This window comes from Marmota flaviventris, chromosome 3 (assembly GCF_047511675.1).
Source record: "Marmota flaviventris isolate mMarFla1 chromosome 3, mMarFla1.hap1, whole genome shotgun sequence".
Lineage (NCBI taxonomy): Eukaryota > Metazoa > Chordata > Mammalia > Rodentia > Sciuridae > Marmota > Marmota flaviventris.
In genome coordinates this window covers 100,955,239-100,969,663 of record NC_092500.1, presented here as the reverse complement: position 1 = coordinate 100,969,663, position 14,425 = coordinate 100,955,239, and the positions used below count along the sequence as shown (strand labels likewise).

At 36.4% G+C, this 14,425-nt stretch overlaps 1 protein-coding gene across 10 annotated transcripts in view; it reads right to left on the bottom strand.

Moving 5' to 3' along the window:
- Positions 1-14,425, bottom strand: part of Slc20a2 (solute carrier family 20 member 2) — a 101,358-nt gene that overhangs the window by 57,929 nt on the left and 29,004 nt on the right. The window lies entirely within an intron of this gene.

Sequence of the window (14,425 nt, the reverse complement as noted above, 5' to 3'; positions counted from 1 at the left end):
TTGGTCTTTAAATCTTCTGACTACAATGAGTCTGAATGTAGATGTCTTTGTGTTTATCCTAATTGGAGTATGTTAAACTTCTTGGATTAGTATTTTTTCATAAAATTTGAAAAGTTAAAATATTTAAATTATTTTTTCTGCCCCCTTTTCCTAGTACTCTCATTGGTGCACCAATGGTGGCCCACATTTCTCTGTGGCTCTACTCATTTTTCTTTATTCTTTAGCTCTTCAGACTGTATAATCTTTTGTTCTGTCATCAAGTTTGCTGAATTTTCTGCCAACTCAAGTTTACTGCTCAACCTTTCTAGTAAATTTTTCATTTCAGTTAGTATACTTTTCAACTCCTGAATTTCCTTATTTTTAAAACATTTCTTTTAAATACTGGTAAAACATAGAGCATAAAATTTACTATCTTAACAGCATTTAAGTGTACATACAGTTCAGTAGCATTAAAACCATTGACACTGTTGTGCAAACATCACCACCATTCATCCATAGAACTCTTCATTTGTAAAACTAAATGTACCCACTGAACTACCTCTCCTTCTCTCACCCCATGGTAACCAATATTTTATTTTCTGTCTCTACAAATCTCCCTACCTAAGTACTTCACAGAAGTAGAATCCTAACAGTATTTGTCCTTTGGCTACTAGTTATTTCACTTAGCATATCTTGAGAGTTCATCCATGTTGTAGCCTGTATTGGAATTTCCTTCTCTTTTAAGACTATTATGTTTAATACATTACAAAATATAGTATATTCAATAATTTAAATTTATAATAATGCATATGTATGTATAATATACACATATTTCATTATATGTGTAGCTCACATTTGGTTTATCAATTCATTCATCAATGGGTTGCTTTGTCTTTTGGCTGTTGTGAATAATACTGCTATTAAAATTGGTATAAAAATATTTCTTTGATACCATGCTTTTTGTTCTTTCAGATATATATCCAGAGGTGGAACTGCTGGATCATCTGTTATTTATATTTTCTATTTTTTGAGAAATTTTCATTCCGTTTTCCACAGCAACTTCACTATTCATTATTTCCCAACAACGGTGTATAGTATTCCAAATTCTCCATATCCTTGTTAACATATGTTATTTTTCATCAGTTTTCTTTTTTCCTGTATATAGTAGCAATTCTAATGGGAATAAGGTGATATCACATTGTGGCTTTGGTTTTCATTTCCTTAGTGATCAGTGATGTTGAACATCTTTAATATGCTTGTTGGCCATTTTTAGATTTTTTTATTTGTTTGTTTGATCATGAAATTCATTTGGAAAAATAAGAGACCCAGAATAGCCAAAATAATCCATATCGAGAAAAGTAAAGCAGGAGGCATCACAATATCAGACCTTAAATTATACTACAGAGCTATAGTAACAAAAACAGCATGGTATTGGCACCAAAACAGACATCATAGGAAGGGGATAGGAAGGGCAGCAGAATACAACAGACATTAGTATGGCAGTATGTATAAACGTGGCTGTATAACAAATGTGATCCTGCAATCTGTACACGTGGGAATAATAAGAATTCATACCGCATTTGAAACAAATGTATATGATAAGTCAAGATCAATGTAATGTTTTGAGCAACTAATAAATTTCTGATGTTTAAAAAAAATACCAATGATACAGAATAAAAAACACAGATATAAACACATATAAATAGTTATCTCATACTAGACTAAGACACCAAAAGCCTACATTAGAGAAAAGATAGCCTCTTCAACAAATGGTACCGGGAAAACTGGAAATCCATATGTAGAAAAATGAAATTAAGCCCCTATGTTTCACCCTGGTTGTTCCCAACCTCCCATTCAACTCAACATGGATCAGGGACCTAGGCATTAGACCAGAGACCCTGCCCTAGTAGAAGAAAATGTAGGCCCAACTCTCCATTTGTAGATCTTATTTGGACAGATGTCTATTCAACTCCTTTGCCCATTTTAAAATCAGGTTTTTCTTAATTTATGTTGAGTTATAGTATTTTTTTAATCTATTCTGGATATGAACCCCTTATCCAATATATGATTTATAAATATTATCTCCTATTCTGTAGGTTGGCTTTTCACTCTATTGTATCCTTTGATGTTCAGAAGTTTTAAATTCTCTTATGGTCCAATATTTTTACTTTTATCATCTGTTCTTTTGGTATCATAGCTCCACTGGTTCCTTTTTAAAAAATAATTTCTACCTCTTTATAAAAATATTCTTTATTTGATGAGCCACTACTAACCTACCTTCTTTTAATTCCTTAAACATTATTTCCTGTAGTCTATTTACAACAGCTAATCTGAAATCTTTGTCTGCAAAGTTCAGTATATGGGCCTTTCAAAAGCAACCTCTATTGGCTATCCCTTTTCCTTGTGTATGTTATACTATCCAGTTTCTTTAAATTTTGATTTTTTTTCCCTAAAAACTGACCCTTTCAGATAGTACGCTATACCAACTCTGGTTAATTTCCCCCTTGTTTTTATATTTTATTCTGGCTCTTTAGGGATCACCCAATGGACAGCATAAGCCATTTATTAGTCAAAGGTTAGCTTAAACCTCTTTAACCAATTACATTTTCATGCAATATCATGGGTGTGGGGCTTAAAGACTGCCTTAACAGCTCAGGGAGTAAGGGGTGGAAGGGACATCTGAAAACAAATGGCAGCACAAGGTATTCTTCAGGGAGTTAAAATTTCTCTGTATCCTGCCTACAGTGATGGTCATAAAAATCTCTGCATCTGTAAAATCTCAAGATATACACCAGAAAAAGTGACTTTTACTGCATGTAAATTAAACAGAAAAAGTGACCAGGATTTGCCTTTAGAAAAGCATACATTTACACCTGTACTGCTCTTCCACAGATGGATCCAATCTAATCACAGGAGTTCCTAGAAGCTGATCTCTTAATATTTAGTGGAGAGATAAAAAATAAAGTCTTTCTTATTATACCATTGCCTTCTCAGAACAAAATAAAATTTAAGCTTCGAAGAAGATCATTTTAATACTTAATGTAATATGATAATGTCAAGTTCTTATGCCTGATCAAAAGAAGTTTCTTCTAGATCACACTTTGAGTCATTTTTCTTCAAATAAAAATTCTAGGTTTACTTAATTAGAACTGACAAGTCTGACAGAGCCTGAAGACATTACAACTTAAAAATCAGGGAAAACCCAAACAAAGGTTAAAAAAAAAAAAAAAAAAAAAAAGTAGAGATGGCCAAAATTAGGCCTGACAGAAAGAGGCACATGGCCGGATACGCACTGTACTAAGTCCCTAGGGATACTTCACTTTGCCCAGCAGACTAAGGCACAAAGTGACAGAGCTTCCCAGTGGTGCTCTATTCCTGTGCCAGCTGCCACTTTAATTTCAAGTCAGGTCTAATGCAACACTCTTTTTTTTGTTTTGTTTTATTATTAGGGACTGAACTCAGGGGCACTCAGCCACTGACACATTCCCAGCCCTATTTTGTATTTTATTGTATTGTATTGTATTGTATTTAGAGACAGTGTCTCACTGGCTTTGAATTCATGATCCTCCTGCCTCTGCCTCCTGAGCCACAGGGATTACAGGTGTGCATCATAATGCCCAGCTTACCACAACACTCTTAAAAAACAACAACAACAACTTTGTAATAGATGAGTTCATCTATAACTCCTAACCACTTCTCTGTGTTAACTACATTCATATCACATTTGTTTTAGTAAAGGCAAAAACAAATAAAACAAAAGATGAATGAAGAAGCAAGCAAAAACAAAAAGAAGAAAATACATTTAACTCACATCTTTAAACTGAGGTCCATTCTCCTCTTCCTCTTACAAGAGGCAGCATCTTGCCCTTGATGGCCATTAGTTTTCCTACCTTCTCTGTAGATGCTAACAATATTTTTTATATGCTCTATCCCTTTTAAGGACACAAAGAGACATATTTTGCTGGGCACAGTGGCGCATGTCTGCAATCCCAGTGGCTCAGGAGGCTGTTCACAAGTTCAAAGCCAGCCTCAGCAAAAGTGAGGAGCTCAGCAAATCACTGTGACCTTATCTCTAAATAAAATACAAAATAGGGCTGGAGATGTGGCTCAGTGGTAGAGTGCCCCTGAGTTTAATACCCACTACAAAAAAAAAAAAAGGGGGGGGGACATTTTTTGTTCCTTTGAACTATTCAACTTGCAAATAATTCTATTAATTTCAACTGCCTGTTTATTCCACCCTGATGAGGCATTTCACATACCTGTGCTTATACAGGATGCAGGAGAGTCCTGGGTCTGAACTCAGTTGCGATTTCTTGGCAGCTGGGACATGCTGATGTCCCAGAAATTGCCCCATGATGATGCTCACTTGGAACAATCCCTACCCACTGAATATCTGAATTACAGGGTTCACCTATATCTCTCTTTCCCCATGTGGATGTATCTTCACTTCCTTTTGGGGGCAAGAGTGCAGAGAATTACATAATTACACCTACCATCTAATTGTAGGAGGAGACAAGATGATAAAGATGAGGATGAAAAGAGGAGCACTCCTTGTGAGGATGAAGAACAGTAAGAAGGAACCTGAAAAACCTGCTTCTGACTTCTCAGAAATATTCATCTATGAGTAACAAAGGTTCCATATGAAAGGCCAGGTCTAAATCTGGGACATAGGATCCTGGATTCCTTCTATTTTCTCAAGGCAATTTGATTTTAGATTAAGTTTTAAGGTTCTGATCCCACTGAAAGTGGAGTCAGTTTAGTCTCAATCTAACCCTGAGTGCCCAAAGTAGACCTGGTGACAGATTCCACTTCACTTTAGGCCAAGTTTTAGAACATACTTCAGAGAGAGACCCTTTAAATAACCATCAGAAGTACTTATTCTCACCTGTCACTATACAAAGCAGGTTAAAAGGGGGGCTGGAGGGCTACTGTTTTTTGCTCAATTTTTTATTAAATTGTCAGTCCCAAAACAGTTACTGCAAATAACTTTTAGTTAAGGCCACAAGGACACCCTAGCAGCATTAGGCAGAAATAATTGAGAGCCAGGACTATCTTAAAGTGCTATCATTTTTAGTTAACACTGGTGAGATACACTCTGATACTACAAAAATAAATACTTTGGAAATACTAGCCAGGTGACTTGTTCTTTCCATCATCCCTCATCAGTGTCACTCAAGGTGTTTCCTGAGGTCTACTGAATATGTTCCCACCAGTCCTTATTTTGCACTTAAGATCTTGAGTGATGGCACCTTACCAAATTTAAATGGATAAGTACTATTTTAATTGGTTTAAAAATATGTTGGATCCCAGCTGCCTTCCTTTACTCTGCAAACAATACTGAACCTGACATACTGGCCAATTTGAGATCAGAGTTCATTGAAGATCCAGGGCAGTAGTAAGATCAGATGTTTGCTGATTACCTCTAGTGTTGAAGAATTAGCATAATTAACCTTTGTCAATCACTGCTCTACATCAGTTTGTGCAGGCTTCTTCCCAAGAGTCAACATCTCAAGTCTCTGTCTTAAAAATAGTCAAATTTTTCCATTATAAGAATAATATGTGCTCAGATAAAAATTTTGGATAAATATAAAAAACTAGAAAGGAAAACAAGGAAAAATGCTCCCAGTCCACAGCTGCAAAGTAACCACTATTACCATTTTAGTGTACTAATATCAGTTGGGTTAGGCAATTATGCAAGCCCCTGATTGGCCACTGCCAAGTTAAATAAAAAATAATAGTCAATATTAAAATGAGTTAAAATAGTTTTTTAAAGTAAGTTTTTCATTTTTACTTAAGTAATATATGCTCAATGAAGAAAAAAAATAACAAACATATAGCCAAAGAAAAGGGGGAAAATCACATATAAACTCATTTCCTAGAGAAAAAATTATTGCTTATATTTGGGGTATGCTATTTTTTTTTCATGACCATGCAAACATACACTCCTTTTACAAAAATAAGGACATCAATACACAATATTTTATAAACTGCTAATTTTACTACATCTAGCATTATCATTTTAAAGTAGCTGTTAGTATTGCTGTATAGGGCAATACCATAAAGTATTTAACCAGTACATTTTAGTTGTTTCTGGGGATACTTTATTGAATGATTAGATCAATAATTCTTGCATAGTCAGTCTAATACAATAAAAGCTTTTTTATTCTGGCCTTTCCCTTCATGTTTAATTTTTTCATTATAATGAGACAAAGTTTATCCCAAAACACTGAGCTACTTTTATTTTTAATGGCAAATATATGAACTACCTATAGATTGATTTTAGAAAAAACTTAATTTTTCCAGGAAAAAAATACCAAAAAGAATAGCTATTTATTAATTTCTCTTTGTACAGAAATTAAAATAGTCTTTTGGGATAGAATCCAGGGTCACACATATGCTCTATCACTGAGCCACATCCCAGCCCAGATAATAACCTTTTGACTGCTATCATTAAGAACCCCAGCAACCAGATTTGGAATTTTTCCTATTGGTTATATAATTACGGAGAGTTCATGGCTTTCAAAGGAACTATATTAGGAGAATCATTCAGGATATTAGAAATTGGCTTTCCATGTCCTCTAATGGGTAAGACAATATCTATCTTAGTGGCCAACCACCATTATTCCAGGATCTCATATATTCTGAAAACAGACATAGATGATGCAGTTTGATGTCTGAGAGATCAGTTTTTCTCCCCCAAACGTATTAAGGTCCAAAGACAGTATACATTCTTGCAAACTTTATCTCTACGTCCCCTATAAGGCAAAGTGGATTTTGAGCCAAACTGCCCTCACCTGTCTTTTCTCATTTCAAGGACTTTTTGATATTCTGCAAACATGTAATTAACTTTATAAAAGCCAAGAATCCCATATTCAAGTGCTAAAATGTTAGGAACATGACTCCTTGGCTAAGGGAGGGCATGTTTTTTTGGACACAGCAGTGCATTACTTGTGTGACACTTTTTAAATAGTACTGGCAAAACATGTCCTCAGAGAGCCCTTTCTTCATTCTGATCATAAAAGCTTTTATTGTACTAAATACTATACAAAGTATAACAAATAGACACAACTCTCAGCGGTTTGTGACCCAAGACAAACCAACCCAACCCAAGACAATTCCATCAAGCAAAAAGCACAAAGAAAATATATTAATGGACAAAAATATAACCAAATTTAAGAAGCATTTATATAATGTGAAAACCAAGTGTGTTGGGGGTCTGAGGTAGTGAGTAGGGGACTCTTTTAGGAGTCACTGTTTTGAGTCAGAAGGGCAAGAATTGACACCTCCCTAAATCTGGATAACTCATGACATGATAGAGGACAGAGGTTCTGTGGTCTTGGACATTTTGACTGAATTATTTGACATTAATTTGTTTTAATTACCTCCTAAGTTTATCATTGGGTTATTTGCTGTAGAAACAAACCTGTCCAGATAAAATATTCCTGTCCTACACTTGCCGTGGAGACCCACGAACATATATCATGCTTGGATTCTCTGTACATCCTTCTACATTACCCCCTACTTCTAGAGTGTCCAGTGGAATTCCCCATGGCAGGGATGAAGAGTGGCATCTCTGCAGGTGGTATGTCACCTCACTCACGAACTTTTTTTGTCCTGTGGAAGTGACAAGAGTTGGGAAAACGGGGTATAAACTATTCCCACAGTCTCCTCTCTTCTGACACTAGCTTCATGGTGACCTATCTAACCAGCAGTCTGTTATATAAAGGTCATGGGCTAAGGTCAAGAGGGAGCTCTTGTTTTGAATACATGCCATTTCTATCTGAATTTTCCTCTAGGTGGCTGTGGAAAAGTCCTATTGGAAGGGAGAGACTTTTAGTAACACTGCTGAAACAAAGTAGGATATACCGATTGCACACCATTATCACTCTCACATTATTTCACTTGATCCCATTTAAAATGGGTACTGTTGGGGCTGAGGGTGTGGCTTAGTCGTATAGCACTTGCTGGGCCTGTGTGAGGCTCTGGGTTTCATCCCCAACAAACCCCACACATTTCTCATTTCAAGGACTTTTTAATACTCTGCAAATATGTAATTAACTATAGTTATAAAAGCCAAGAATATCCCATATTCAAGTGCACACACAAAGGCAAAATCAAAATGAATATTGTCTTAATTACTAAATTCAGAAAAGTAATTGCAAAATTTTCCAGATTAAATATTAATCTTCTCTAAGTGACAAAAAGGAATCCAGAGCAAAGCTAGGGCTACAAGGGACTCTGAGAGGTCATTTATCTCCTGACTTCAGAGATAACATTGGAAACATTGCAAACAAATATAAATGCAGTTTTAGATGACTTCAGGATAAAGTTTACATCTTCCATCATCTAAGATCTCCCTTTTGTTCTATGATTCTTCTTAATATCTCTTCTAGTGTTTCTCAAGCATTAGCATGCATCAGAATTGCTTTAGAGGTTTGTTAAAAATGCAGATCCATGGGCTTCACTGCCACAATTTCTGAATCAATAGGTCTTGGGTGGGCCTGAGAATGTGCATTTCTCAGATTCCTAGTTAGTGCTGATGTTAAAGGTACAGGGACCACATCATGAGAACCACTGTCCTAACCTAACCCTTACTGGACTCAGCCATTCCAATCTGAATGGAAACAGATACTAGTTGGCCTCATTCTTTGTACTGAGGCATACATATACTTGAGTAACAATTCAAGAGTCCACCAGTCAGTTTTTTCCCCTCCAGGCTAAATAATAGAAGTTCTCTAATCTCTTATTATAGGCATCATTTTCCAACCCTTTAATCTTTTTTTTTTTTGAGGTTCTTTGTTGAGGCTTCTCCAAGCTTCTTTCAGCTGTGGAGCCATGAACCTGATGCAGAATCTTAGTCAGGGACTGGCTAAGGCTGGTATAAAGAAAGGAGTGATTCATGGATTCATACAGTATATGCATATTTATTAATCTTCAATACCCAAGCTTGCCTTATTAGCTCTTCCTCTGAGTCATGTTCTTCTGATTCCTTTATAAGCTGCAGTAATGCTTCACAGACCCTCATGATACCTGTCTTCTGAGAAGCTTAAAGCTCTTCTCTAACTAATTTCACAGTTGACTCGACATTTTAAACCAGTGCAAGATTAAGTAATTTGTTCAACTACAAATCAGTTCAGGAGGGAAGAGAGAATCTGCAACTCAAATTCAGATTTCTAACTCAATATCACTTTATGAGAAAGCTGCTTTTTATATTTATTGGACTTTCTATCAAACTCACCCCACCACATACTGAGTTTCAGATATAAATAACACTGCTCAATCTCCTCTGCAGAACTGATAAGAAAACTAGAGCCGTGGGCAAGCTTCTGGGGTGAGTGTTTTCACTTATTTCCATCACTTCCACAGCTACTGAAAGAGGAAGAGAGGTATCACTCCAGGGGGAACAAGAGCCTGTCCCAATCCCATTTATTATAAGCCCAATGAACTGAAAGCTAAACTACCCTCAACTCACCTCATCCCATCTTATTTCCCTTTTCTTCCTTTTCATATTCTTTGTTTTGCCAGTTTATTTACTGTATGTCAGAGGGCCCAGTTTCTGTATACTGCCAAATTTTAGCACATGCATTTTTTTGAGAGTAGGAACTATGCTCTCTTTGTGAATTGTATGTGCTCTGGGGGTGCTTAATACATGCTAAATAATAACAGCAGTGCCAGTAGTTCCTGGAGAAATCAGCATTCCTCCCAAGAGGCAGATCCTATTACTATATACTTGTGTCCAACAAGGCAAAGCTGGAGGCATCCCTCTGCTCACTCACTCTTTCTTTCATTTTAGATAACACAGTTGAAAATGAATATAACACAGTCTCTTGCTACCAAATTTCCTTTTGAAAAAGAATATTCTAGGGTTGTAATCACTGAGCATTTGGTTGCAAACCAAAAGGCAGCCTGTTATATAACATAGTCCCTATACAGCCATGCAGGCAAGTTACTTATTAAAAAACCTCATGTGGGGGTTGGGAGTGTAGCCTAGCATCTGCAAGGCCTTGGGCTCCATCGCCATCACAGCCAAAAAATGAAAACAAAACCTCATGGGGATGAAGGAGACCCAGAGAAAAGAGTCCTTTCTGCTTCCCCGAAAACTTCCTCAAAGCTTCAGAGCAGAAAGCTATGCTCTAAGAATAAAGTAACAGTAAAACAAATCAGTTGCAATCAGCAGCAATCTGTCAAAGCCTCTGAGTCTCTAAGCATGTAAAGAGGTAGAGCACTAGGGTGAGAGGACAGTGACTGCAGCTCAAACAGGACTGAGGACAGATATGCACATCACCTGCAGTGGGAATGACAGCAACATAAGGTGTGGGTGGGTGTGCATAGCATATGGCCAAAACTGAGGGCTCCTAGGCTCTTTCTACAGATCGCAAGACTGCGTGTTTCTGGACACATGGACCCCGTTTTGTGACTGTACTGGCCGAGCTGTAATCTGTCACAAGGTCATAACCAGTCTGAGCCTCCACTCATATGAGGGAACCACAACCAGTATCACCTCATTGGGTGCAAAGAATAAGTAGTGAAGAGAATTCTAGAACCAGCAAACCACAGGCGATTCTGACACTGCCACTTACATAATTAATACTATCTCCTCTTTCATGCACCTGATCACTCTCTCACAGCACATAAATCTTCAAAACAAACACTCTGGAAGTGTTTATGAGCATTTTAACAACTCAACCTAAAATACATGTTTCACTAAAATAGAAATCAATATAAACTTAAAAAAATGGACAAAATCTAATCAGCTTTTCTTTTTGGCAAGCCAAAAAAATACAACAAATGAATTTTAGCTTGAAAAACTAACATACAACTACAACATACCCTGAAAAACACCCCCTGGAGATTCTGATGGCACCTCACTAACAATGAAAAGAACAAGAACTGTTACATTCTTTGAATAATGTACATATTCTGAAGATTATACTGGAACAGAATCCCGTTTTCTGCTGAAGATGACATGAGAGACTTTTCTGTTATAATTAATCTAGACTATAAATTATTCTTCTACTCAATAAAAAACTATGATTAAAAAAAGTTTCTTTCTAAAAATAGCATAGGAATTCAGTTCTATTTTCCTTTCTTACATTCTTTTCCTACTAAATGTACCCATGAAACATTTCCTTTCATTGTTGACACCTTATGTCATTTGTATTTAAAAATCAGACAACACATAATAACAAAGAAGTTTTAAATGAAGTTTTTTGCAAAATAGAAAAATGGCATCCACAGTACTGAGGGTTTGCCTTCCTCCTTGCTCACAAATGAAGATCTGGAAGACTAATTGTTTTATTAAAATCAATATTCTTCAGCTGATGTAATTTATACATTAATTGATAAAAGAATTTTTGCCTAGTTGTGTGTCATAAGCAAGCTGTTTTGACATGAAGTCAGTCTACCCTGAATGCAAACACACTTCAAAACAAACAAGGTGATTCTGATTTACTTTAAAATATTCAATACTAAAGTCATTAGTTTTCCTCAGCCCAAAATTAAGTTGGTAATAACCTGTTAGATTAAAGACACTTAAGGGAAGAGACTTTCAAGGCCTCTGGATAATTTTGATAACTAATTCAATCAAATAGAGGATGCTTCAAATTACTCTCTAACATCTTTCTCATAATTTAATTTTTTAAAAAATGCTTCCGTTTAGGAGCATATGGGTCTATTTTTAAGCACAAAATCTTTTATTAAAAAGCTAATCATCTATACATTTAACAAAATTACATTTGATGCTCCCATTATTTTTGCGGTATAAACTTGTAGAGCCGGGTACAACAGGAATTTGCTTTGAACATTTTTCACCCAAGAGTTAGGTTACCATAGAAAATAAAGCTAAATGTGACACAATATAATGTTTCTGTATTTACAGGAACCATTTCGACTAATCAAACATTTTAACAGATAAAATAAGTAATAATCTATAGGTTGCTATTGCAAAAATAAAAATAAGAATAAAATAATTTCTCTTGGGAAACTGAATAATGCAGGTTTTTTTCCTCAGTACACATTTAAAGAAAAAGCTTTTGCCACCATCTTACATGGTCCTAAAGTACCAATCCCAAAGTTTCCAGTTTTCCCAAGAGTTAAAAATTTCTATGATAGTCACATTAGGAAGATTTGAGGCACAAAGAACAAAGAGAACTCTTAAAAATTCACTCAGTACTTACAAGTAGTTTCAAAGGAAATCTGAACCACAATTCTTCAGAAGTTTGTTCTCTGGATCATAAACACAATCTGAAGTCTAAAATAGATATCCTATCACATTAGGCCGAGAAGTCACATTTCAGCTTACTAACTTCTACTTGGGTAAACAGTTTTACAACTCATAGAACAAACCCTGGCTAAAATTAACTGCAGCCGAGCAGCAGGCAGGAACACGCTGATTTGCATCATGTGTGCCGGGATTTATTCACTAGGACAACATCGGTGTCCTCTTAATGGGAAATTTGGCCAAGGGGCGTGCCCTCGTGAACAATACATAGCATCATGATTATGCTAATTATTGAATTCAGTCCAATAATACTAACTTCTTTTAAGTTGGTTTTGCAAGTACTGACAAAGAGAAAGAGTAAGCTCTTTTCTGCAACAGGCAATCACTTGATTTTTATGCACATTCAAATCAGACAAAACTTTGGCAACAAGGTGGCAGTACTGCATGCTCTTTCACAAGGAAAAGCAGATTAAAAGGACATTCGGTCAGATTATTTAAACAGCATGATTTAAATGGGGTACTATGTGAAATTATGTAGGCATCAAATACACATACCAATAAGCCTATCAATTGAGTACCCTTCAATAAAAGCTTTTTCTGAATAGTTAATGAACTAATTGCATCCACATGCTTTCTGGCTCTGTCTTCTGTACCTCCCAAGGAGTTGCTATGAGGACACAGGTTCACTAATAAATCACAACTGAGAACAAACATCTCAAATATTTGAAAAAGACATTGTCCTTGGCAAGAAGCATTTTGAAGTATATTTAACTGCTCGGCTGGCTGCAACTGGAAAAACTGTCCTCTATAGGTGACCAAACATCCTCAAAGCATATTAAAGCTCAAGAAACAATTAACAACCCCAAGAATACAGCTGACACTTGAAAGAAAATTAGAATATGGTATCCTTTAAAAAATACAAATGCCCTATTAAGTACAACTTAGAACAAAGACAGAACTGCTTAGCATCTATTCAAGATGATTCTGATAAGTTTGCTTTAGGCAATTCACTTCTGATGACATATTTTACTCTTATTGGATACTTCACAAAAGATATTAAAGCACTTTCAAACATCAATCAAATCTCCAAACAGCTCTGCGAGATGTCACTCCCCATCCTTTTAAAAACAGATATAAAGTAATTCAATGACTTGAATCAACACTGGATTATTCCATCCCTCTTCTAAACCCTCTCTGACATTTCTTCCATATTAACTATTTAGTTATAATCCTACAGACTTTTTGGAGCTGTTTTCCTAATTTAAAAATGTCATGTTAGTTTACACTTAGGAGTTTATTTTACTCAAATCCCAAATCCCAGGTCTGAGCTTCAGAGACTTAAAAATCATTCCTTGATTCTTACTACTGGCAGTTTCCTGTGCATGGACTCTTAAAACACGAAGCATTGTCCATCTGTGGCATGCATGCCAAAAGTATCGAACGGGTTGATTTTCGTTGGCATAAACTGGTACCTGATAGTATAATCTCCTTCCTGTTGTTTACAAAAACTGTTGGCTGCTAGTCTGACTTTCCACCCCCCTGACCAAACTCAGGCTGCTGCAGCTGGCACCTACCCCATCTCTACAAGATGGTGGTGTGCACTCCTGCCATTCCAAGTTGCAAGTCCCTGAAAGTGGGCATTTCCATTGTGCTAATAGGAAAGAAGTCAGCACTAACTTCTTTTTGACTGGCTGACCTTGAGTTAACATAATTATTCTCAGTAATCCACAGCAAACTTACTCTGGAATTCTTAAAGCCAAAAGAGGGTATTGTGAGGCTTTTCTCCCCTTACTCCCTTTTGCAGCACAGGAGATTGAACCCAAGGGTGCTTTACCACTGAGCTACTTCCCCAGCCCCTCTTGCCCGCCCCCCACTTTTTTTAAAGACAGGGTCTCTCACTACATAGCCCAGGCTGGCCTCAAACTTGCAATCGCCCTAATTTAGCCTCTTGAGTAGTTAGGATTAGACGTAAATGCCACAATACTTGGCTTGTGAGGCATTTTTGACATAATAAGTCTAACTCTATTATGCCCAAGTAGTCTTCAAGCCAAAACATTATTCTTCCCTGCGACAGATTTTGCACTGAAGAACAATTTGATGTATGTTGGATTCTATATCCAAAATACTGAAGGCAGAAGACACAGAGCAATTTTCCAGCTTCTCATAGGTCAAATATGCTGAGTGTGACTCTGCTGTTTCCTTCAACAGCAACCACACCTGTTCCAA